The following is a 25,058-nucleotide window of genomic DNA, read 5'->3' as shown; positions in this document are numbered from 1 at the left end:
CCAGATCTTCCGTTCACGATACAGACTCGTCAGAATGACGGGACAAGACCCAGAAAGAAATATAACCCTTATGGTGACGACTTTGTAGTGGATAGGATAGATCTGAAAAAGATAGTGGAAGAAGTAGTGGGTCTAGAAGAAATAACTGTGTCACAAGACATTGACATAGTCGATGATCATGACGATGAGTGGGTCGACGACCGGTCAAAACCCGAGGAAGAAATCAACGACGAGCAACAGCAGTCATACGAACAAGACTTGACGAATCTGCTAGCCTTAGAATCGCTGAACGAAATGACGTCGGACCCAAAGGAGACCAGTGTCACGATTCAAGATGTAGATCGTGAAAGCATAAAATACATGAAAACCGAACGAGATGAACCTTCCTAAGCTGCCCAGGAAGGGCGACTACTCATTCCGGCTTCCAATCTCGATTTGATACCCGGTATGCAATCGACGCGGACGTCGATGGATATTTTTGTCCGGGGAGTGGGGGTAGGACATACCCACACTGAAAACTTGTTAATAAAAGATTGAGAATAGCAAGAGAGACAGGAGACTTAGAAGCAGAAACAGGCGAAGAACCTAAGAAACCTGACATAGGGAGGGTAGTTGAGTCATATTTTAACCTATCAAATGAATATTCAAGTAGCATACTACTAACAGACAGTGATTTCATACTCATAAAGAAAACATGTGCGATAGCAATCACAGCAGACATGAGTTTTAGGACAGCGTTAGCGGCAGATTTTAAGAGAGAATACAAAAACGTGGAGTTCCTTTGGAAGCAAAGACCAGGAGTAGGGGGCTTAGCAGCCTTACCTCCGGCGGTGTCACAGATACCGGGAAAATACCTATGCTTCTTGGCGACGAGGGCGATGGAGAAGCAGCACGTGGACCCAGAGAACCTAGTCTTGTCCTTGACGAGGTTGAGAGACTTCCTCGAGGAAATGGACGTGAAGGAGCTCTCACTTCCAGTGTACGATCCAAACAGAGGACGACTGCATCCTCGGTAATTGTACGCGCTCGTACACGTGATATTCTCTGATACTAATATACAAGTATATTTACATAAGAAATATTACTTAAGTATAGGCTGAGTGACGTGCGAGAGGGTGTTAGGCTAAAAGACTAAGTTGTATGATATGTGTGATATGTGTGTTATGTTATGTGTTATGTTATTAAGATCTTGGGTAAGGAGGGGTTAGTGACCATGAACAACTGAAGGACGATCTCAGGAATAGATCCAAAGTTTGGACTGTCCAACCTTAGGTCGATTTCCAAAATTTTAGAGACCGATTGATTTTAATAAATTTGAGGATAAAAATCTTTTTATCTGACTGCTTTGAAGTAAATTTTAACGAGAAGTTAAGGTGAAACTGACAAGTGTGATATTCGTGATCTCTTTTCTAGAGCCTGATTGATTATTTAATTGCTCACTTGATTCAAACCTTGGAATCAAATCAAATCCAACCTGAAGAATAGAATGGATAATTTCAACTTGGATGAATTGATGGACCTGGCAGAGGCATATGTAGGACCGATGATAGATGCGATCTATCGTCGGCTAATGGATCGAGACTTCGCTCTGGAGGATCCAGAGGTAGTCATGTTGCTGACCGCCCTGATGAACATCTTGGGGCATGACAATCGTGGGGCCGCCCCACGGAAGTCCTATTGATGGCAGCATACGGAGAGAGGGGAGTACTAGACCACCCGAACATGAGAGTGATGAGGTGGAGAAACGGGGTTCTCTCAGGGAGTGACTTGGCGAATGAGCCTGGATTGGGAAGTTCTAGGACTTACCAACCAGGTGAAATGCCTATGCCCTCCAAGCCCAAACCTGGGCTGGCGAGAATGCATCAGGAGATGAACAGCGAGGCTGCCTCGTCTAGCTCACCACTGAGAGCAGCTGTGTCACCAAAGAGGGCGAAAGTAGAACAAAAGGTTCAGACAAACCAAACCATGCAAGATCTGGATGTGATAAAGAACGAACTGGAAAGGACGAAAAGGGAGCTGGACGAGATGACTAAGAACATGCTCAGTACGGAGGAAGATAGGGACATGTGGAAGAGATTGTTCGAGGACTGCAGCAAAAAGCAGAGCGAAGAGACTGAGCGCTTGAGGCGGAATTACAAAGAACGGATGGCGTTGACAACGGCCGTGGAGAAGGTGATACCTGCAAGGAGTATTCCTCGTGGGCAGTCCCCGATGGAGCTCTTGACGCCTCGAGAAATGAGCCAGACAACGGAGACACGACTCCCGACAGCAACAGGTCGAGTGACAATCCCGGACCCTAGTGACACCTTGGGTGACCCAGTCGTGGAACAAACGGTGAGGAAGCTGATAAAGACAGCTGGACGACTAGTCGCCAACAAGGATGCGCCAGGTTCCGGGGTGATGGCACCCTATGAAACGATCGAAGACACGGGCAGAGTACGACCCAGACCGTAATCAGACAGGGACTTAGCGACACAACTCCACTAATGGGGAGCTCTAAGGCCCCAGAGAGAAGAATACAGAAGATGCCAGCGAAGAAAGTGTCACGTGTAGTAGACGTACAAAAGAATAACCAGTTGGGATATAACTTCACGGGAGTCCCGGAGACAGATCCAAGAGCTTGCTTCAATTGAGCGACTTCGAACCCGGCAGTAAACCTGCAGCAACCGCCACTGGGGACATCACATCTGATACTGGGAGACAGCTTAGTCATAGTACTCTCGAATTTGAGGACCTCTTGGGTCACCACGGTGATGGCCTTCGGAGGCGCGACGATAGCCCAGTTATATCGGATGGTGGAACTAATGAATCCAGGGAGGATCCCCAATGTGATGATCCTGGTTGGAACGAATAACATCTCTAGAGGTTCGGATGAGCAGGAAGCACTATGGGAATCAATGACGGTGTGCTTGTTTACTGCTCTCTGGTAGAAATTCAACTGCGCGGTACTGACCGTTTGCACTTTGCCAATGAATACAAGGAGCTTGACAGCAGCAGGGAGAAGGCACAACGTGGAGTGGTCAGGTGGAATAATATCTTGAGGAATCTCGCAAGTCGGAATGACGGAAGAATGATCCTCATGGACATCGAACATGAGTTGAGAGCTATGGATCAGGCCAGACTGACCACGGACGGCATCCACTTTGATAGTATAGAAGGACAGGCTTGGTTGAATTGAGTCTTCCAAGAGCGGTTGGATGAGTTGGAAGTAGAACTCTTTGACACAGGAGTGCTAAAGGAGGAAGGAGCATCGAATGAAACGGCGATTACCACCTTTGTGCCTCCTTGCCTGGAAACACACTCGGGGACGGTTCCGGCCGTCACGAACTACAGACAGCAGAGCTCCAGCGAACCAGGTCAAAGGACAGACGTTCAAGATCGATTGGGAGAAGCGCCGGTGAGGAGGACCATTCATCCTAGGAGAAGAATAGGGCCTGTCAACCCGGTTAAAGAGGCAAGTAGCACGTCTAGATCAGACACGAGATCGGAGACGACAAGTACCAGTCGAGAGGAGAGACGCCCAGATAGAGGCTCGTTGATGTGGTCAAGGACCAAACCATCTCCCTGGCATGTGTACAAGGACGAACTAATGAAGCTGGATCTCCAGAGGGTGAGCTTCATCGAGGATGCCAGGAGGATGCTGAATGGAGCGAGGCTATCCGTCAGTAGACTGTACTCAATAACAGGCGTAGACTGGCTGATAGCCGCTGGCATAAACTTCAGCTCCACGACGGCCTTGAGATTTGCTGACCTAGAGGGACTGCCTCCTAACAACACAATGGGACCAGTGAACGCCCGACGGTTACCGAAACTAAATCACGTAGAAGGGAATCGAGAAGAGAGGACTGGAAGATTTCTGGTAACGAGGCCGCCGATTGGACAACATGTGAAGATGTTCAGGCAGTTGAGCTCACCCCCAGGTCATGTGAAAGATAGAACATACCCGAAACAAGTGAGTCAAGATGGTGACGTCCAAAGCTATGGCGGATTGAAAGCGATAAAGAAAGCGTACGACAAAGCAGAAATGAGGAAGGCCAAGATTATGATAGTAGCGAATTCAGAGTTCGTGTACACTTCCAAGTCTCTGTTTTGGCCGGATGTCATAATGTTTGCAGCGGTCGACCTGGACCTACTGCAAGCCTTATCTCTGGCAATAGGGGTACAAACACAGACGGACATGAACCCAGTCACGATCGTGTTTGCTGGCATCAATGACCACTTGCACAGTAGAGGTTTTCTGAGCAGACTCAGAGATCCTACAATGGCAGAAAATGCTGTGTGGCCAGCAATAAAGGATATCCTGGAGTCAATGGGTGAAGTGGTGGATGCGACGAAGGAGGGGTCGTTCACCGTGTCTCCGGGGTATGCATGTCTCCCGGATGAGTTGAAATTTGTGTATGCGATCGTGACCTTGCTTTCGGAAGGGAAATATGATGTGATCATATCGGCCCCAATTCGCATGATAGAGATGGAGAACCTGAGACCACTCAGGGCTGAACTACCTGCGGTGTGGTCAGATATCTCGAACGCGATGAGAGGATTCAAGGACCATGCGCTGCACATGTTAGTGTTGGATGAGGTGCTGCGGTTGGAACTGTCCAATTTCAGTCGACAGCTCAAACTTAAACCGGGGATAAACGACAACCATCGAGTGATCATAGCGATGTCGAACGACTTATGGTTCCGAGCAATGGAAGTAACAGGTGAATTGCGAGAAGGAAGAATTCACAGGAGACTAGAGCTCATTCGGAGGCGATGGTTTTGAGGACCAAACCGGAGGCCAACCAGTGGCTACATCTCAGTCCTCGTTTAGCGGCATTGGGTACAGATGCTTTTGAGCAAGGCCCTGTAATGATCAGGAAGATCCATGCCTACTTGTTAAAGGAGGTGAATCTAGCGGAAAATGCTGAAGAAAAGACAGCTGAGTTTGTGAATAGAATGTGCCAGATTACCTTGGAAACCTTCTGGACCCAGGAAGTGAAGGGGGAAGAAGGCTTTGAACGAACAGATAGCATGCTGGAAGGGTTGGGAGCCGGATGGACCGCGTCCTTCTTGGCAAAAGTTTACCCGGAAGTCTCTCATTACTTGATAAAGGAATTCCTCCAAGCAGTAGTGGAAGTATCGAGTGTGGAGCTACTAGCCTTGTTCGTGACGTTTGGAGCAGAGAGTTTTGTGAAAGGACCGGCGGTACTGCTCACCGAAGGAGTTCAGAACCTGCGGTTAGATGGGCTTCTAACGTTGATTGCGATTACCCTCGGAAACTTGGGAGGATTAATGAAACTGACACGTTGTCCAGAGCAGATGAGAGAGAAGGTGAGAAAGCTGGACATGAAGAAAGCCACAGACGCGTGGAATAAGATAAGAGACCTGAGACACACTCTTATCCAATATTTCTTACAACAAAATTGCTTTGGAACGGGAGAAGATGAGACTATCGAAAGAGAAGAAGATGTGAGACGACATGTTGGGGGCATGCCCCTACTAACCGATCTGAGCTTGGCTATGAGGACCGATCCCTTAGCGCTGATCAGAGGAGCCACGGAGTTTGTGACAGTGATCTATGGACCAGCAGTCACATTTGCGTTCCCTGATGTGAAGGTGGAGGCGTATAGGAAGTCGGTGCTGCACCTGAACCTCATATCAGCAGTGGACGGTAGTGCGCTGAACTGGTGTGAGCAACACGTGTTGCGGGAGCTCATGAGCGAAGATCTGTTGTTTGCGAAGATATCAGAGCCAGAAACGACAGTCATCAATTTCGACGATCACTTCCGTGATCGCATGGGAGAAGTAAAGAGAGGACACATCGAGGTGTTTCCGAAGCTTTAGAATCTGAGACCCTATGATAAGACGAATGGTGAGATAACCAGAGTTCCTCGTCTCACTGCAGCATATCTCAAGGTGAGAGAAGAGTCGAAAGATTGGGGTGATTACGAGAAGCTGCCGAAAGAAATCCCTGAATTCCCTCTGATAAGAAGGATATTGCTCGGAGCAGTCTCCGTGGTACAAACTCCTAGGTTGAGAGCATTTGAAACCAAAGAAAGGAGAATAGGGAATGTCGTGGGAACGATGGATCCATACTTTGTGGGGAAGAATGCCGCCGTGTTACAGTACACACGATTTGCCTACACGGATCAAGCGACGAGAAGGCGAATAAGCAACGCCGCGACTCCAAAGCCTGGAAGATTTGACGAGGAATGGGTGGGATTAGGCTTAGCGCCTATGAAGATGAGAGGCAGGACCGAACTGTCTGAAGCCTCCATGATCCTGACTAGTGTGAAGCTGGAATTGAAAGTAGGAGGAACGCAGCAGGCGAGAACCTACCTAGCACCCTTCGGCTGTAAGGAAATCAAAGTGGTCCATGGAGAAGAGGAAGATGGATCGGCTGGCACACTGATCAAACCGAAATTTCCGGAAGGGGCCGACAATGAAAAGCAAGGACCCTCAAGCTCGAAGAAGGATATGTCAGAAGGAGATGACGGGCAGGGAGGAAGCCGTCAAGCGGAATACCCCATGCAACAAGATGCAAGTCGAGCTGGTGGGGAAGACGACAGGGCATCGGCAGGAGGAATATCCAGCCTGAATTTCAATTTCCTCAGTGATCTTGAGAACAACGCGGATACGTTGGAGGCGACTGAGCCAGCAGCTGAGGGCACTTTGACACTGAAACCTCCGTCAGCCTTTACAGAAATGAAACGGAATTTGCCGGAGAGCAGCTCTCCTGGCAATTCGAGAAATAACGAACAAAGAATCCTCATGGAATCACCGAGGAGAAGAAGAATAGAGGGCTCTGCCAGAGTACCTTTCTCGGGAACGTTGCCCGAAGAAGAATGGGAAGTAAATCACCGAGACCATGAAAGTAGGACGGGATGTAGATTGGACAGAGTGGCGTTCTTGGAAGAAGTCTGGACAGTGGTTCAGAGCTATGGGACCCAGTCCATTTTGAAAATAGGTCTCAACCAACCATTGATGCGGGAAGTCCTTGACAAACTTGATGAGTGCGAAGGGAGATTGAGTGAGTTGTTGATTGACTCAGCCACTGATGAAAGTGAGGCGAACTCTCCCATCAAGATGATACCGCAGGATGATAAAGGAGAGGTGGTATATCTGTCAAGAACCAGGAGGGGAACGATGCGATCAAAATTGATGATTGATAAGATCAACGAGATGAAGATGAAGTTAGGCAGCAAAGTGATGCCGAGGAGAGTAGGAAAGACGAAGGTGGATTCAGAGATATCAACGAAAGCTGTCAATTCAGTGAAACGAAAACGAGTCGAAGAGGCCATGGATTTGGGACAAGGTGATTATCAATTGCCTGGCACGGACAGAATGTTAACCGATGTAGCGATGGTGCCACCCATTTTCATGGTAGGGATAAACTCAACAGGTTACAAATCCAAAAGGAGTGACCGCACTCTGACTGGAGCTACCTTAGAAATGGAAATACTTAGCCAATGTGGAGAAAGCACAATGAAAGACTTTAAGCCATCTCCCATGAACCACGGAAAGGGAAAGTTCGCAGGACAACTAGTACCAGTGGAAAATAACGGACTGACAGTGTCGGAGACTGTGTCAATAGATGAACCCGCCGGTGGATACATGGAGTTGTTAGAATACCGAAACTCGGCTAGAGGGTATGTGATGGCTCTGGAAGACAAAATGGCCATGGAAGGTTATCTGGAGACAATGCTGCGAGGCACCACCCTCAAGCAGAAGGCGTACGGAACACTAGCGTCATCTGAGATGCAGGCGGAAACGATCGAGCAATTAGTGAGACTTCCATGGAAAGCAGTGGTGTTGAAGTACTTTGAAGAGGAAATGAGGACTACGCCGAAAATACACGCTCTCATGGCAGTACCTTACGTGAGAACCGAATTACAACTGAGGTTCGTCTGGTGCATGATGGGATTAACTCGCGAGGAATTTGATTCAGAAGAAAGAAAAAGGTCAAAAGAAGAAAAAGTATTCCTGATGAAGAGCCTGAGGGATCTGATAATCCAGGAAGGAATGGCAGTGGTGTGCGCGAAGCGGAGAGACGCTCTCTGTTTCATTCGATTCCTAATAGAGCAGATTTCAGTACCAGCATTGAACACCTGTGCCAAGATGTTGAGGGAGGGCGATGAACGAGCAAAAGCCTTACTCTTGCTAGCACTACTGGAGATGCATCAAAGCAAGCCGATGAGAGTGAATATGAAAGAACTTGAGGAGTTAGAGCCCATGAGAAAGATAGACGAAATCAGGAGATTTTCAAACAAGGAGCTGAGACTCACTAAAGAATCTATGGGGGCACTACCGAAATCCAGTGAGTACTGTGGACCGATCAAGAAGAAGTCGTACAGCTACGTGTCCGGAATCATAGGGATAGCGTACAACCCTTTCCTGAGTGAAGACATACGCGATTGCTTCTTTGATTACGAGCAGGCAGTGTTGCTAAGACTCTGGACGTCGAGAATTGTGACGATTAAGAGCGCTAATAATCCGCAGAACAAATTGGGACTGGTCTTGGAAGAAGAGGTGACTGTACCAAAATCCGACAAAAGAGTGGAGTTTGGGTTGGGATTCTCAGATGAACTACTGAAAACGAGCGTGATGGTAGTGTGGGAACTGATGAGACCATCATGGTGTCCTAGTCCCAATGCTGACTCGATTTTACGGGCGACACAAGACGTGCAGAGGGAGCTGAACGCAGACTGTAACCTGCGTGACCTGAACATCATATATAATGTGATGATAACAGCCTCTAGGAGCAACGGGGAAGACAAAGTGGAGTTGCCTGGCTGGGGCCAGAAGACTGGGTCAAGCCTGTTAGCTGTCTGGCGGAAGTCTGTGGACTGGAAGGTCACTTTTGTGGAGTTCTGGATTGTGTGAAAACCCTAGAGAGACAACATAAGCAATTGACAATATTTTTTGGGAATGTCGTGATGAAAGCAAGGACGGAAACGGAACTGATCGCAGATTGCCATGGAGGAACCGAGGTGAATCTAGTGACTGCACTAGGATTCTACAGCATGTTTGATTCTTAAGAGTCTTTATTGAATCTAGAACAGAGACATGAGATGGTCACAGCCATCAGTGTAGAAGTGTTCCCAGGAGTTTTGCAAACTGAGCAGAAGCACATAGGAAAATGGAGGGAAGCGATCGAGGCGGAATTGAATATCAGACACAGTGAGACTTATTGTAGACTATCAGGAGCACGATATTTGGTGGGATCAACATTGGCTCCAATGTGCAAGAGCAGATACCCGGTGCATTTCGTAGCTGTGGATGTAAAGAGTACGAGAACGATCGTGGATCAAGCCTTCTCAGTGCCAAAGTGTGTGAGACTAACGAAAATGTCCGAAAAATCTTACGAGTTCCTGTGTAAGATGTTCTCAGTAGTTCCAGAGAGAACAAAGAAGGAGTTGGAATCGATACTGTGAAGGAAGTTCATGGAATACGTGAGTGGGAACTTCAGTGACTTTGAAAGACAGAAACAGAGAGGATCAACCGTTACAGATTACAATACAGTAGACGAGAATGATGAAGTCCACCGAGTGATGATGGAAGTGGAACCATTGCTGGAAGCTTCGGGAAAGCGTAATTGGAGGAGCATCATGTTGACACATGACGAGTTTCCCTGCCACTGCTTGCAGCAGACCTGGTGGTATCCCGAGCGTAGTAATCTGGTGTTGATCTGGGACTCTGGAGAGCCGCTCTCCATGGGTTTACCAGACTCATCACGGCCCATAACGATAGTGATAGTGGGAGTTATGATGGCGATACGATGGCTGGAGGCTCATGTGCGAGAAAATAATAGACAGGAGGCACCAACGAGAGAACAGTTGCAGAAATTGGATTGTCCAAAAGATTTAGATCTTTTTGAGACAACGTGCAAGATTCTAAACATTCCGATGGAAGTGAAGAAGATATGGGCAAGAAGACGATTGATGCCATGGTTCAGATCTAACATGACTGCATGGTTGTACGAGTATGCCAAAAAGCATATGTCGAAGCACGACAGAGTATACAGTGGATATCAACTGGACATTGGAGCAGGAGCTTTCAAGCGAGCTTTCGTGACTCATCGGAATGCAGTGACCACTGCTGTAAAAAGAATTTCCAGGACGAGTGAACGTAGTGGAAAGGAGAAGGAAGAGATGTTGAAGGAAGATTTGGAGAGAAACGTGACGTTGTGTCTCCACAACAGCTTCTGCCGAAACAGAGAATCTAATGTGGATTCGCTACCTTGTTGTAAACAGAGGGTAGAATAGCAGAAGTGTTGGAGGACTGCTTCCAACAGCGTCAGAATAGCTAACGATGTGTTGCAAGACACAGAAACTGAAAGTGCGGAGTCAGTGTCACAGGAGGAAGAGATGGAACATTGACAAATGGTCGAAAAACAAGATGCAAAAAGAGACGAAATTAGAAGAATTTAGAAGTCTTAAAACTTCCAAACGAAGAAAAGAAGAGAAACAAAGGAGTGACGAAGAAGAAGAAATAAAAACTCAGAATTGTTTTATGTGTGTGAAAAAAAAACTCAAGTGAGAAACGAAGCAACCAAGTTGTAATTGAAAACTGAAAAATTTAGTTGAATTTTGAACATTAAAGAATTTGTTGCATTTATAAATTTGCATTTTGATTTTAGTTAGTGGCTTTAGAGACACTTACTATTTATTTAGAAAGGCTTGAGTAAAGAGTTTATTTAAATATTCCAGCCTGCATGACTGTTTTTAATCAACTAGGAGAACTGATCACTCTGTGGTGACATGAAAGGCTTGGATAATCTCTTGAAGAGGGAGATTGTTTCATTGTTCTTTCTAACCACAGAGTTCCTTAGTTTTAATATTCAGGACAATAACAAGCAAGATTTCCGAAGGGAAGAAGTATAGTAGGATAATTTTGGCTTGTTGGTTGGCAGGACTGTCCTGCAAACCAACATCTTTGAAAATCTAGGAGGAAAAGTCTTTAATCAGGACATTGACATTGGAAGTCAGAAAAGATGTTTTTATCTTAGGTAATATCCTCAATGTGCAGATTAGTGAAAAAAATTGAAGGCTATAGTGATTTAGTATGATGCCATTTATATTCTGCAGTGAGTCGATATGACGCGAATAAAAGTAATTTCGTGCATTTTGTAAATTCTGTTCGATGACACTGTACCAATTTTACGAACATTGCGAGATTTAATGAGGACATTGACCGAACTGTCCGGTGAGTATGTGAAATTCGATCAGAATGGACCAAAATGCAGACGCAGCAATTTCGAGTTTTTAGCAGCGAACCTTCCGAACTGGCGGTTTTGAAGGAGTAAGAGCGTTATTCGAACGATTGGACAAATCGTTAAGGCTGAGGGATTCGGAAATTCCTAAATTTTAAAAATTCGAATTGATGACGTAACAATTCTAAGAAACGTCAGAAACGGCCAATTTGGAGAAGAAACTGAAATAAACACAACAACATTAGTTGCGACGACAATAACAACAAAAAAACTGAGGACCGGAATCAGAGAAAAACAGAAGTAACAGAGACCGCTCCGAGTTGCAACTATTGTGTCGCTACAATAGTTGCAAGGCCGTTGCGAACAACGGTGAAGGGTGGAAGACAGCCTTCCGGGAGGAAGATAAAGGTCTGAATACCCCGGATTCAAGAATCCGGAGGGGTCTCGGGACTGAAACCCTTAGCATTATATATAAAGTTTTAGCTTCCCTATTAGTGAATGATACTACATATAAAAGTGAAATTTTGAGTTTGCATAATTCAAGCTTTGAGTTAAATTGTTAATGTTCAGGAACGACATGTGTTGCAACGGCATTTGATGAAGAAAGTGCATGGATTGTTGAGATTGAAGGTTGATTGAAGTTGCTGTTTAAGGAAATTGAAGAGTAGAGTCTTGGTTTGTGAGACTGTAGTTGTAGAGCTGATGTCGACTTTTGCTAAAACACTATTGACGCTATGAATTGTTCTTTGGAAAAAGCTCCCAAGGGAACAGAATTTGCGGGTAAGAGGTACAGAGAATACCATTATCTGACTGGATCTGTTACCCCGTCTCGATTCACTAACAGTAACATAGTCATTAATATCGAAGTCATAACAGTTATGTAACAGTTTGAAGAAGAGAAGACAATCAGTAAAAATAATTTGATAGCAAATAGGCAGTATGTTTAACATCACAAGACTGTCAGTATAATTAGTGGAACCAATTATCCACTTTACTGCCTTTTTCTGGAATTTTTCCAAATCACGTAGCTTTGATAAATTTGGGTACCAAAAACAAGAGTTATAAAGTAAAATGGACCTCACACAAGAAATGTTTATTTGAAGCTTAGTTTTAACAGGTGAGTTGAAAGGAACATTACGCTTTAAATAATGAAAACACTTTGTGGCTTTACCAAGTTTCGCAGATATGATCAACAGAGCATATTTCTGACCCGTTAAGATAAAGATTGAAAATAAAGCTATTGTTTGAAATGAATTTAGTTTTGTCTGGATGAAAATCAAGACCGTTTTGGGTTGCCCAGGTCTCTACCGAATCTAAATCAGACTGAAAATTGTCATGACAGTTGTCTCGATAAAGCAGTTTCAGGTCATCAGCAAATAAAGACGGTGAGGAATACTTTACAACATCCGGGAGGTCATTGATATAAATAAGGAATAAAAGTGGTCCTAAAATGCTTCCTTGTGGTACACCGCTAGAGATGTAACCTTTGTAAGATAGAATATTGTTAATACGTACTCTTTGTGAGCGATTGGAAAGATAAGATGAAAGTAACATGATAAAATTTTCGTCAAAACCAAAAGAAGACAGCTTGTTCAGCAACTGTTTGTGTGACACAGAGTCAAAAGCCTTTTGAATGTCAAAATATACAGAACAGAAATTTTCATTGGCATCAATACATTTGTAAATATTTTCAACATATTCCAACAATTTTGTAAACGTGCTGCGCTTTTAACAAAGCCATGCTGTCTACGAGAAAGTTTGTGTCGAACATTAGAATAAATGAAATTAAAAAGCAGTTTTTCCAAGCAAAGCAATAAGCGCGGTAAAATACTATTTCCACGATAATTTGTAATGTCAGATTTTGACCCGGATTATGAAAAGGCATGATAAACGCCTCTTTCCAAAAATCGGGCCAAATACAGCAGGTAACAATTTGACTGAATAGAGTATATACCATAGGCGTGAGTGCATCAGCATTATAATTGAGAACAAATGGTGGAATGCCATCAGCTGCAACTGCTGTGGTATCTGGTACCTTTTTAAGTAAACTATTTACATCACTTTCACCAAACGATAAATCGCGCAAATAAATTGAAGTATTATCAGAACAACCGTTATACGTAAACGTTTCGCTTTTGTACACAGAACAGATGAAGTTATTAAACAAATCGGCTTTGGTGTTATCAGTAGAAGCACATGATGCTCCCAATTTAACAACAGAAGGAATTGGTGTGCTGCCAGAAAGTTTGTGAAGAAACTTGAAACAGTCGTTAGTATCAAGTGAATGAAAAGATGACAACAATGTAATTTTGTCTAGCTCAATCGAGTTATTCAAATCTCGTTGAAGATCAGACAACAATGTCGAATAGAGCAAATTGAATTTCGCCAATTTACGCTTCTCCGTAGAGACTTTGTTACTGAGATGTACGGAATGGCTAGAAAAATAGAATGGTAACATAGATCTTTTCTTGCGTTTCAGGCAAATAGAAGTCTGCACCGACTTTATCATAGCATCGTACCACGCAAGATAAAAATCAGTGGGAATCATTTGAAAATAAACTTGGAAAAGGCAATCAAATATAACTAAAGAATTCATGAAAACATCGATGTTAAAAGTGTTTTTAGAATAAATTGGAATGTCATTAGGTAAATCAGAAGTGATGCTTTCAGAATTAGACACATGGAAAATAACTGTAACAGGATAATGATCGGATGTAAAATGGTCTGGTCCCACATTCACTGAGCACAGCTCAGGTTGATTTGTAATAAAAATATCTAACGTATTGCCGCAAATTTGCGTCGGCTCAGTCACTAGTTGGACACAATTTAAGGAATCGAAATTGTTGATCACAGCCTGTGAACTAGCGGTAGTGGCAGAGTGAGATATCCAACACGCGTCTGGCATATTGAAATCACCAAAAATAGAAATAATACCACAGGGAAAATCATGCAGAAATTTTGAAGTGTATAACTCCAGACACTGAGATAAATATGTGGATGATACTCTATAATTTGATGTGGCGGGGGGATTATAAACCGATAAGATAAGGATTTGAGGATCTGTACTTAAGACAGTGCCGCAAGCAAAATCAAAATCAGGTAAAGTGCAGTCCCAAGCCGCAAGGTTCAAACCATCACGCACAAGTATTGCAACTACGCCGTGATTGCCATTTTTTCGGCAGCTTGTGAATTTGTGTAATAACCTGTATTAGGTAAAATATTTGTGTCATTGGAGCTTAACCAAGTTTCGCATAAACACAAAACATCAGGATACATGATATGTAAAAGTTTGATACATGATAAACGTTTGTCAAGGCTGACCAAACTACGAGCATTCCCAGATACAACTGTTACACTGGTCAGTCATGCAGTAATATCCACGACAATGTCTTTGTGAAAGAGTTGTAAATTCCGAATTTTCAGATCTTGCTTTGGAGTTCCGCTATTGACTAATTCCCAGCGTTTCTTGAGAATTAGTTTTTCCAATGCAAGTTCATCACTTGTTAGAGACTTCGATATAAACACTGGTGTGCGAAATTCTTTGAGAAGTTGTGCTTTTTTCAGAACTTTGCTAGCAGTCCATTCATTGGAAAATTTCACCAAAACAGACCGAGGTCGTGTATTAGTGGATTTGAATGGACCCAAACGCTTTGAGGATATATTATGTCGATCCCACTCATTCAAATGCTTAAGTACATCAGATACAAGGTTTTCATCAGACTCCATCCTTTTCAACTGTGTATTATCAGTTGGTTCAGGGAGGTTCTGAATGCGAATTTCAAGTTTGCGTTCTAGTTTCTCAGTAGATTCTCTTGACTGAGTGTTAACAGCAGGTAAAATAGTAGATAAGTTGTCATTCACTAATTTATCAACAGTATTAGGTAACTCTGTGTGGATGATACTCTATAATTTGATGTTATATTATAGTAGTAGCATTGTTTTTAGGAGCGACCTCGTGGTCTGGGGATACTGAGACCCAGCCATGAGCTCACTTTTTCTGCATGTAAGCAAATTAATTTGATTGTTTTGACCGAAGCCGAAAGCAGTAACGTTTTTGTCGACCGATGTTAGAAAGACCACCAAAAGAACTGGCTTGGTAGAGACGGTGAAAAGCATGTAGAGCTCTGTTTAGACGTTGGCCAGTCGTCTTAGAACCTAGCTTTATTTTCCGTCGATATGTATCTTCCGGGCGAATGTTACAAAATGAACGACGAAATTACCATTGAAACCAAGAAAGGCGATAATGCAACGGAGCAATCAACCAAGGAAGTGCAAGAGCCCGCAAAAGGGAATTGAATAATCAAAAGTCCCAAACGGGGACTAAAAACTCAAATCATTTATTTTTGTTCAGGGGGGGGCGGTGGGGAATGTCATTTTGCCGGATTGGAACCATGATGTACATCTATGCATATCATCTATGCATATCTTTTAGCCTAATTGTTGTGATAAACTTATTAAATAGATTTGTTATGTTTGATGTTTGTGCCTGTATGTGGAGCGCCCTCTGAGGGATTTTAGAGACAGGTCTGTCAAGTGGCTTTCTGTGGGGAGGTGGGGAACTGGAACTGGCTTGAGAAGTCTGGTGGTGCGCCGCTGAACCTACTGAGCTCGGGTGAGATTGTTCCTTGTTTTTGATTTTTAACCTTTATGCTGCCTTTTAACCTTTTAAATTAATTTAGTTGTCTTTTTTTTTATTTGCTGATTTTTAAAATTCCCACTAACCGCTTATCATGGGTTAGTTCAGTCCCCTAAAGTCCAGTCAAAATCCTTTTTTTTACCTTTATGCTGCGTCAAGATGAGGAAAAACAACAAAGAGTGCACAAGCAAAGATTGCTTAAAACCTTCAGGACTGATAAATTGGATTAAATGTGATTGTTGTTCTAGTTGGTATCATATCAGTTGTGTAAATATTTCTCTTAGCGACTCTAAGAAAACCCAATGGTTTCAGTGTCCTTTATGCGTTGATGTAAAATCTGTTAATAAAGCAACAATAGGTAATGATTTAGTGCTAGACAATTATGTTAATACAGCCATCTCAAATGTCCGAGTACTCAAGAGAGTACCAAAAGACTCGCGTGTTCCCTTGGCGGAAAATCTGTCGGACAAAATAAATGACATCGTCTACAATGTAGAAGATGTTACAAAATGGCTAATTTTTTTAACGTCGTTCTTGTTTTTTTTGGAGCAACCGAAAAGAAGTGGACGCAAACAGACCACAAGCATGAGCTCTTTGATAAATAAAAAAATTCGAGCAAATGACGTGTCACTTCCAAAACCCCATCCCCAAGTTTCAAGCCCGCCTCTGAGTGACCTCGAGCAGAGAATAAACTTAATAAGTAGTAAGCTCGATGAAGGAAATGTAAAGGGAGGAATAAGGCTTGCTGCTTCGGATGACAAAATAGCTCCTTTTTCAACTGATAACTATCAAAAATTGTTATCTAAGCACCCGCAGCGAGCCAAATTTGCAGCTCCAAATCCAGAAAAGTTGGATAGTTTTTTCGTAACCAATTTCGACCTATACAAAGCGATAATGTCCTTTCCAAACGGATCAGCAGCAGGTCCTGATAAAATATTTCCTCAAATTTTTAAAGATCTTGTTAGTAAGTCGAATGGCAGTGCAGGACTTAATTTTCTGAAATCGCTTACTAAGCTGATAAACCTCATTGGAGATGGCAAAATACCGGAACCACTAAGACCTTTCTTTTTTGGCGCAAAGCTTATCGCCCTCATAAAAATAGACGGAGGGTTGAGACCGATTGCCATAGGCAACACGCTGAGACGTATCGCGTCTAAATGCGCTGGAAGCAAGGCCCTCTCCGAGCGACAAAATTTTTTCGGAAACGTACAGGTAGGATGCGGTACCAAACGAGGAGCAGAAATAGCTGCGCACTCGTTTCGAAACCTAATTGAACGCGACGACAATCCAAAATGTACTGTTCTTTTAAAACTAGATTTTAAGAATGCCTTTAACTCTTTAAACAGAGAAACAATGCTGAATCATGTTTTTTCAAATCGCCCCGAATTATATAATTACACCCATTGCGCGTATGTTAAACCTAGTTACCTTTTTTACGGAAGCTCTGTCATAATGTCAGAAGACGGAACTCAGCAAGGTGATCCTGAAGCCCCACCCCTTTTTGCGGAAACAATTCATACACTAGTCAAACAGTTGGAGTCGAAAATTAACATCTGGTATTTAGATGATGGGAATTTAGCCGACGACTATAAGGTAGTACTCCGGGACCTTAAAAACATTCTGAAATCGGAACAAATTTACGGCCTGAGCTTAAACACTGAGAAGTGTGAACTTTGTTTTTTGGGACCGACTACTAGTACACAGTATAATTCAATTTTAACACAATTTCGAAAAATATGCCCCAAAATAAAAATAAAAACAAAAGAAGAACTCCTCATTTTAGGATCTCCAATCGGCGAACTTTGCCGAAAAGAATTACTCGACGAAAAAATTAGGGAGCTTGAAAAAATCTCGGATGTCATTGACAAACTAGACGCCCATTATGGTTTTTACCTCCTGAAAAATTGCTTTAGCATGCCAAAACTCCTATATTTTTTGCGTACGAGCCCTTGTTTTTTGCAAAATGATTTTTTGGAACGCTACGATAAATTACTAAGAAATTCGTTATGCAAGGTCACTAACGTGAAAATGGATGATAACCAGTTTTTACAAGCATTTCTCCCGGCAGCCAAAGGTGGCTTGGGCGTTTCTTCCGCTCGTCTACTCGCTTTACCCGCTTTCTTAGCCTCAGCAGTAGGAGCGAAAGATGCCTTGAGCGAAATCTTTGGTTTGGAGCATGTGGATGGAACCTATGATGATGCGCTTAAACGGTGGTTTGACCTTGGAAAAATTGAAATGGCTCCGGAAAATGAAATCCAAAAAAATTGGACGGAGCCAATTTTTGACAGCGAAATTGCAGACTTGATTTTACGACTCGAACCAACGGACGTGAAAAGGTTCAACGCGTTCCAAGATAGATTTGGATCCCAATGGTTGAACGTCATCCCCTGCAAAAATTTAAGGTTAAAACTGTCGAACCAACAACTCAGAATTGCGATAGGACTTCGATTAGGATCAAAAATATGCGAACGGCATAAATGCGTGTGCGGAAAAGACGTTACCGAGGATGGTTGGCATGGTCTTTCTTGCCTCAAAAGTGCAGGGAGATTCTCTAGGCATTCAAACCTGAATGCCCTTATAAAGCAGAGTCTATCATCTACTCACATTCCGTCTGTTTTAGAACCACGACACCTCTACAGGACCGATCAGAAGCGACCAGACGGTTTGACGCTCGTTCCATGGGCTGATGGTAAGCAGCTCTTGTGGGATGTAACGGTAGTAGACTCCTTAGCCCCTTGTAGGATTAATGCCGGGTCTGTTTGTAACCCTGGTACGGCTGCCGCTGAAGCGGAAGAGCGAAAAATTGACAAATATAAAGATCTTGTAAATGATGGATATCTTTTTCAACCGCTAGCTTTTGAAATTCAGGGCGCGGCCGGCCCCAGCACAGAAGTTTTTTTGAGCAAGCTTTGTAAGAACCTAAGCATATGCACTGAGGAACCCAGAGCAGGCAGCTTTTTAAAACAGAGAATCTCCCTGGCAATACAGATTGCGAATGCCGCTTGCGTACTCGGAACAATAAATGACAAAATAACTTTCGACGAAATTTTTTACTTGTAACACTTGTATATTATATTATCTCGTGTCGAGTTGCGTGTTCTTATTGAAGAAGCCTAACCCGTATCGATTTTAAATGAAAAGGACTTAAACACTTGACATCTTCTTTTATCATTATCACTTCCATATCTAGAAAATTCCAAGGATTTTGACTGGAATACATGATGAAGGGACTCATGACTGTAACCTCGGTTACTATGATACTTTTGACCTTCTGATTACCCATCTATGCATATTTGTAGCTATTTATATAATTTATGCCACAGGTCAGCTGAACTTGAGAACTACGGCCAGTGCGTAATGCTAGGAGCACAACATCTGCGGAACCGAGATAAGACATTATGTTTCAGTTAACTTCTATTTTCTTATTGAGTTATCTCTTTAGTCGCCAATTCGTACAGATTCAGTAAAGATCAGTACACGGTATGACAATTCACTTGGAAGATGCTCGCACAACTAACAATGTGGGTGTATACATTGGGTCAAAGTGGGGGTCAATCTGGAAGTCACCCAAATGATTTTTGTAGTGTTGGTCGGTTTAATGAGAGTTTCAGGAAGGCTTTCAACAATTTTCGGAAAAAAAAACAGTCGAGTGCCAAGGCTCCCCTAGGACCGGGGAAGGCTCTCAAAAAAGAGTAAACTTGTTTAAGAAGTCTCACATTGGGTTTTATAGGTATTGGGAGCGTTAACAGTTTTTTTCCGGAAGGCTCGCAACGAACTTTCGGAAGACGCTCAATCAATTTTTGAATGAGTCCAATCTCGATTTTTTAAAGTTGATTGAGCTTTGCTTCAACTTTTTAAGGAATAGGTTGCGTTTTTGCTGTTTTTGCTTTTTTGTATTTTTTTTTGCTAATTAAGTTTTTGTTGTTTTTGTTGCTGTTGCGTTATACCCAGTTTATGCTATTTAGGCTGATGATCAAGCACATTCGAGTCGGCAGCGACGAACATAGAATTTTGAGTTTAAATTGAACTCCAAAAGTTTGTTGGAAGCCTTCCAGAAAAACCTGGTAACCCTCCCGACACCTATGAAATATCCCACCTTAAAAATGCCTTCCCTCCCGAGCCTGTCTGTGATTGGTTCCAACGGTTTTCAAAATGGGCTTCTGCCAGACACGGGGCCTGGTGGGGTTAGCTCCGCAGTATTGGTGTGGTATACACCCAGGAGCGCAAAAAAAACTATGTAACAATCATGAAACTGCCACACATAATGATGTGGAAATTAGGCCCTTCAGCTAAAAGTGGATCAAGGCCAGGAACTTTGGCTACCGTGCTTTTAAACGTCGGTACGTTCAGAAAAACTGAATGTGGTTAAGGAACTTTAAATCAGGTGAAACTTATCGTTGCCTGTGGAACCAGTTCTAAACTAGTATTTATAATTGGATATAAATACAATTATATTATTGATAAAATTATCACTATAGAATATTACTAACTAACCAATCATATTCCATCTCGAACATTGACACTTATTTGTAAGTGCTGAAACTACTATAGTTGTTCTCCTTCTGGATGAACTCCAAGAACTTACTCGCGAAAACCAGTATACACTAGATCTATTGAAACTAGGAGATATAAGAGAAAGATTAAGATTGGTATTAGACTAAGAAGTTGCACGAATCTGTCCGGCCGAAAAAAAAAGATAGTGTGACGAACAGACGGTGTACCTTATCTGAAATTACTCCATGAGTACAGACCAAAGGTCATAACTCATCTGGTGCGACCATAAGTCTCGAACAAGACCTCAACTAACTTAGAATTAGACAATTTAAATAGAATTAGACAATTGCAAAATTGTAAAATGTTAGATGGAATAGACAATCTAAAAGAAATGTCTCTACGTCTCAAAAAATCGACGCCCATTTTCCAAACAATACGAGAAATAACAGGTATTGCAAGAAGAACAAGATTAAGGCGTGAACAACGATCAGAAAACGGACCAATCTACCACATGATAGTACGATGAAAACCGGAAAAAGTTTTGTATTTAGAAGACTGTAGGCAGCAAATTTAAATTTTCATTTTTTGACTTGGAGATTGTTTGAAGAACAATTTTTCAGCAACTCATTTGGTGCTAAACCTATTATTTAAACAATAACGACTGATAAAAAGAACAAGTCGTTCCCCCAAAATCTGCAGAAAATCAAAATTTTTGGATAAATAGTTTATTGAATGAAAAATACAAAAATTATGTAGTGTTAAAACATATTGTTAGTTTCATGAATTCACACACATCATCTTTTTTTTTCATCTCAGCCTCATCTTTTAAAACATAACAGCATAAATTCAAAAAACTAATATCATCTAAGCTTTAACTTCTAAATTTTTTAAAAACTTAAACTTTTACATAAAAATTATCAAGGTTTAACCTTGCTTTTCCATAGTTCACTTTTATTTCAAAAACAGATCATCAAGGTTTTCCTTGAATCTTTAATTTCACTTAAAATTAAATTTATTTCATTCAAATTTTGATCATCAAGGCTTCCTTTGGATCCAATCAGAACGATTTTGTTCTCCCTATCCCAAAATTTTAAAGTGTCTAACGACCCCAAACGTCGATTCACTCTCCAACCCTTATAAACGACCCAGGACTATTAGAAATTTTTGAAAAACTAACCACTTTAATTAAGATACACAGTGAAGAACACGGTTACTCATCCTTCACTTGAGCCCTTCCTTTTAGATGACCCAGGCTAAAACACTTAAAAAATTATTAGTCATAAAATAGTATCTAACCATCTACCTGTGTTCTATTTTTACCTGAATCTTGTGGATTGATTTACTATTCTCCAACCCTTGATCGAAAATCACAACCCCTAGGTAAGGTTAGTTGAGTCAATCATATATTAAAACCTAATCACGAGAAAAAAAATCATTCTCACGAAATGATTTACTCTCTCTCCAATCCGTCAACCTCGACAATCTATGCCCCAAGATAAGAGATTCACACAAAAACCTTAAGAACTAACTATTTGCGAAAACAGAAACTCTAACCCCCAAGTATTGCAACCATCTTTCTAAACCTTATGTCATGAGATAACCTAGGCAGTAAACAAACAATCATTTTTCATAATTATTCAATTAAAAACGAAAGATACGAGCTTGTAACCACACCGCACAGAAAGACAATAGGATATACTAGATCAAAAAGACCAACACGGAAAAAGACAATTATAACAAAACAAAAGTAAATTACCAAAGAAGATTTTCGAAATGACGAAACGCAGTCTCAGAATCAGGAACAAACACAATACAGGAACTTCAAGACTTGAAAGATTAAAGAAATAAAAGTTTAATTTCCACATTCATTGAAACACAAAAAATTTAAACAGAACAAGAAATTTTACACAACAACTAATTCACACTTCATCACATTTCATTAATGTAGAAATAGTCGAAATAATGCCAACAACAACACAACAAAATATTTCCCCCATTCTTCTTCCACTTACAACTCCACAAAACAAAATCCCGCATTTCCACAAGCAACTATACAATCCACAGTAAAACCTTCTGTTACTCCAAAATTCTCAAAAATGGATTATTAAATATTTAGGCCAGCAACGACATCACGACAAACAAATAAACAAAAAACTTCTTATAGAAACAATTTTTCAGATCATAACTACAACTTTTTGCAAAAAAAACCAAAATAACAAAACTCCCCTGTAAGAACAGTCAAAACCAACCACAAGCACAAAACTACAATCAACAAGTACCACAACAGCCCTATCACTCAGTTTTTTCAACGATCAACAACAAGCTATAGTGGATCGTAGCAAAAACTTTCCGTTCTTTCAACGAAATAAAAATATAACTAAAAAAGATCTCACAAGAAATCAACCACATTAGACAGAAGATGAAGACTATTTTAGCCAAAACCAACAACGATTTAACTCAAATCAACAAAATTTTAACTGGAATATTGATCAACCAGATCCTATTTATCGACCAGGTCTTTTTGAACCATATACACGAAATGAACAAACACGACAAGTAAGACAAACTTTTCCTCCAAAACAAAACTCACCATCATATTATAAAAACTTTCAATCACAAAACCCTTTAAACACACAAAGTTATCAACCAATGCAACTGCAAAATGAAATCCCATTAACATATTTTTAACAACAACATGAAGTTACAAAAACACAATTTACAACTTTTTCTCAGATACCAAATGTCGCAGAATCACTACAAATCCCTATGAATCCATACCTCATGGGTGGATCTTCTTGTCTTAAAATAAACCACTAATAGTGTTCACAAGAACAGATCCTGAATACTCAGTAGAAAATTATTTAAATGCAGCCACAGCTAACTTAGTTTTAAATATAGGACCTGAACCAGTAAAAACGCCTTTTCATCAAAATTGGATACATAGATCCACAGCTCTAATCCAAATGCAAAGGGAGTTATGAGGGTTGGTCAGCCAACAGTTGCAAAGACTTCGATCAATATTGCATTGCCAAAACGGGTTGAGTCTTTTAAATTCTTATTTTTTCTATCATTTGATGCCGTAACCTCTAAATGTCTCTTTCCCTCAGTGATATTGTTGAAGTTTCGAACATCACCCTGTTCGAGCATTTTTCCGGGTATGGATTTTCAATATATTCTTTTCATTTTCGCCAAAGCTCTTTCACAATTTACCGATGTTGATGTCCTTCTGTAAACCCGATGGACCGTCGCTGTTATAACACTTCTTTTGTTTTGCAATTTTGCGCAACCTCCAAAATTTAGATTGATACCGTTATCTGTGGATTTTTTTCAGAGTCTGAACTAAGAAAAGAGTCCGATTTTTTGATGGCAGCAATTGTTATACCTACGTTTCGGTTGAGACACAATATTTTGAGTTTTGGAATATCATTTTGTTTTGCAAGTGGAGTGAAGCTCAAAATTGGAATTTTATTAATCACCTCTGTGTTTGGCAGAATAACGTTTTTTCCATTGCCAAACCTCTACCTTTGCGCCAGTTAACTAACCAAATGTACAATTTTTTCAGAAGCAAATTTTTTTCTGCGACAGAAGTTGCTGGTGCTTTCAACTTCTGACGATAAAATCCGTCTAAGTGTTCTTTTCACGACAGCAATGTTTGATCATTTAACGATCCTCCAAGACCAGTCGCGCAAAGGCTTTCATCTCTTTTCCACATGGAAAGCCGAGTTTACCGGGTAAACTGAAATAAGTCATATCTTCATACGTTTGTCAGTTCACAGGATGGATTACCGTACATTTGGGTCAATTTTTGAAGCATCTGTGAACTGTTTGCCTAAAATTTGCGATCCATATTTTTTGCGGTATTTTAAATATACACTTGCTGTTCTCAATCGGAGTCAGAATGTTTTGTTGACCAAAAATTACGCATCAATTAGGAAGCTGTCGCAAGAATTCAGTCTCTAAACTGAAGCTATTTCGAAAATTGCTTGTTAAAAACTTGAGAACTTGAGACACAATATTTTGAGTTTTGGAATATCATTTTGTTTTGCAAGTGGAGTGAAGCTCAAGTTTTTCGGAGCAGTATCATTTTCAGCTTTGTTTGCTTGAACGCCCAGATCCAGTTCGCTAATTGGAGCTGAAACGCAAACTTACTTCACTAAAGCTAAAAATTTCTATGATTGCTTGCGTACGATTGTTTGCTTACGATTGCTTGCTTACGATTGTTTTGCACTTCTGAGGAGTGCAATCCTCTGCCTCCGAGTCTGAACTAAGAAAAGTCTGGTTATTTGATGGCAGCAAAAGTTACACGTACGTTTTGGTTGAGACACATTGTTTTGAGTTTTGGAATTTCAGTTTGTTTTGCAGTTACACGTACGTTTCGGCTGAGACACATTGTTTTGAGTTTTGGAATTTCAGTTTGTTTTGCAAGTGGAGTGAAGCTCAAAGTTGGAATTTCATTAATCACCTCAGTTTTGGCAAAATAACGTTATCTCCTTTGCCAAACCTGTACGTTCGCTCCAGATAACTAACCAAAGGTGCATTTTTTTAGTAGCAAAATTTTTTTCTGCGGCAAGTTTCTGGTGCTTCCAACTACTGACGATAAAATCCGTCTAAGTGTTCTTTTCACGACAGCAATTTTTGATCATTTGACGATCTTCCAAGGATAAGTCGCGCAAAGGCTTTCATCTCTTTTCCACATGGCAAGCCGAGTTTACCGGGTGAACTAAAATAAGTCAT

At 41.5% G+C, this 25,058-nt stretch overlaps 1 protein-coding gene across 2 annotated transcripts in view; it reads right to left on the bottom strand.

Annotated features, from left to right (window-relative positions):
- LOC134845638 (lysine-specific demethylase 6A-like) overlaps positions 1 to 25,058 on the bottom strand; it is a 438,371-nt gene that overhangs the window by 75,959 nt on the left and 337,354 nt on the right. The window lies entirely within an intron of this gene.

Source organism: Symsagittifera roscoffensis, chromosome 1 (genome assembly GCF_963678635.1).
Source record: "Symsagittifera roscoffensis chromosome 1, txSymRosc1.1, whole genome shotgun sequence".
NCBI lineage: Eukaryota > Metazoa > Xenacoelomorpha > Acoela > Convolutidae > Symsagittifera > Symsagittifera roscoffensis.
Note: the sequence above shows the minus strand (reverse complement) of the source record. Positions and strands in the feature narration are given on the sequence as shown.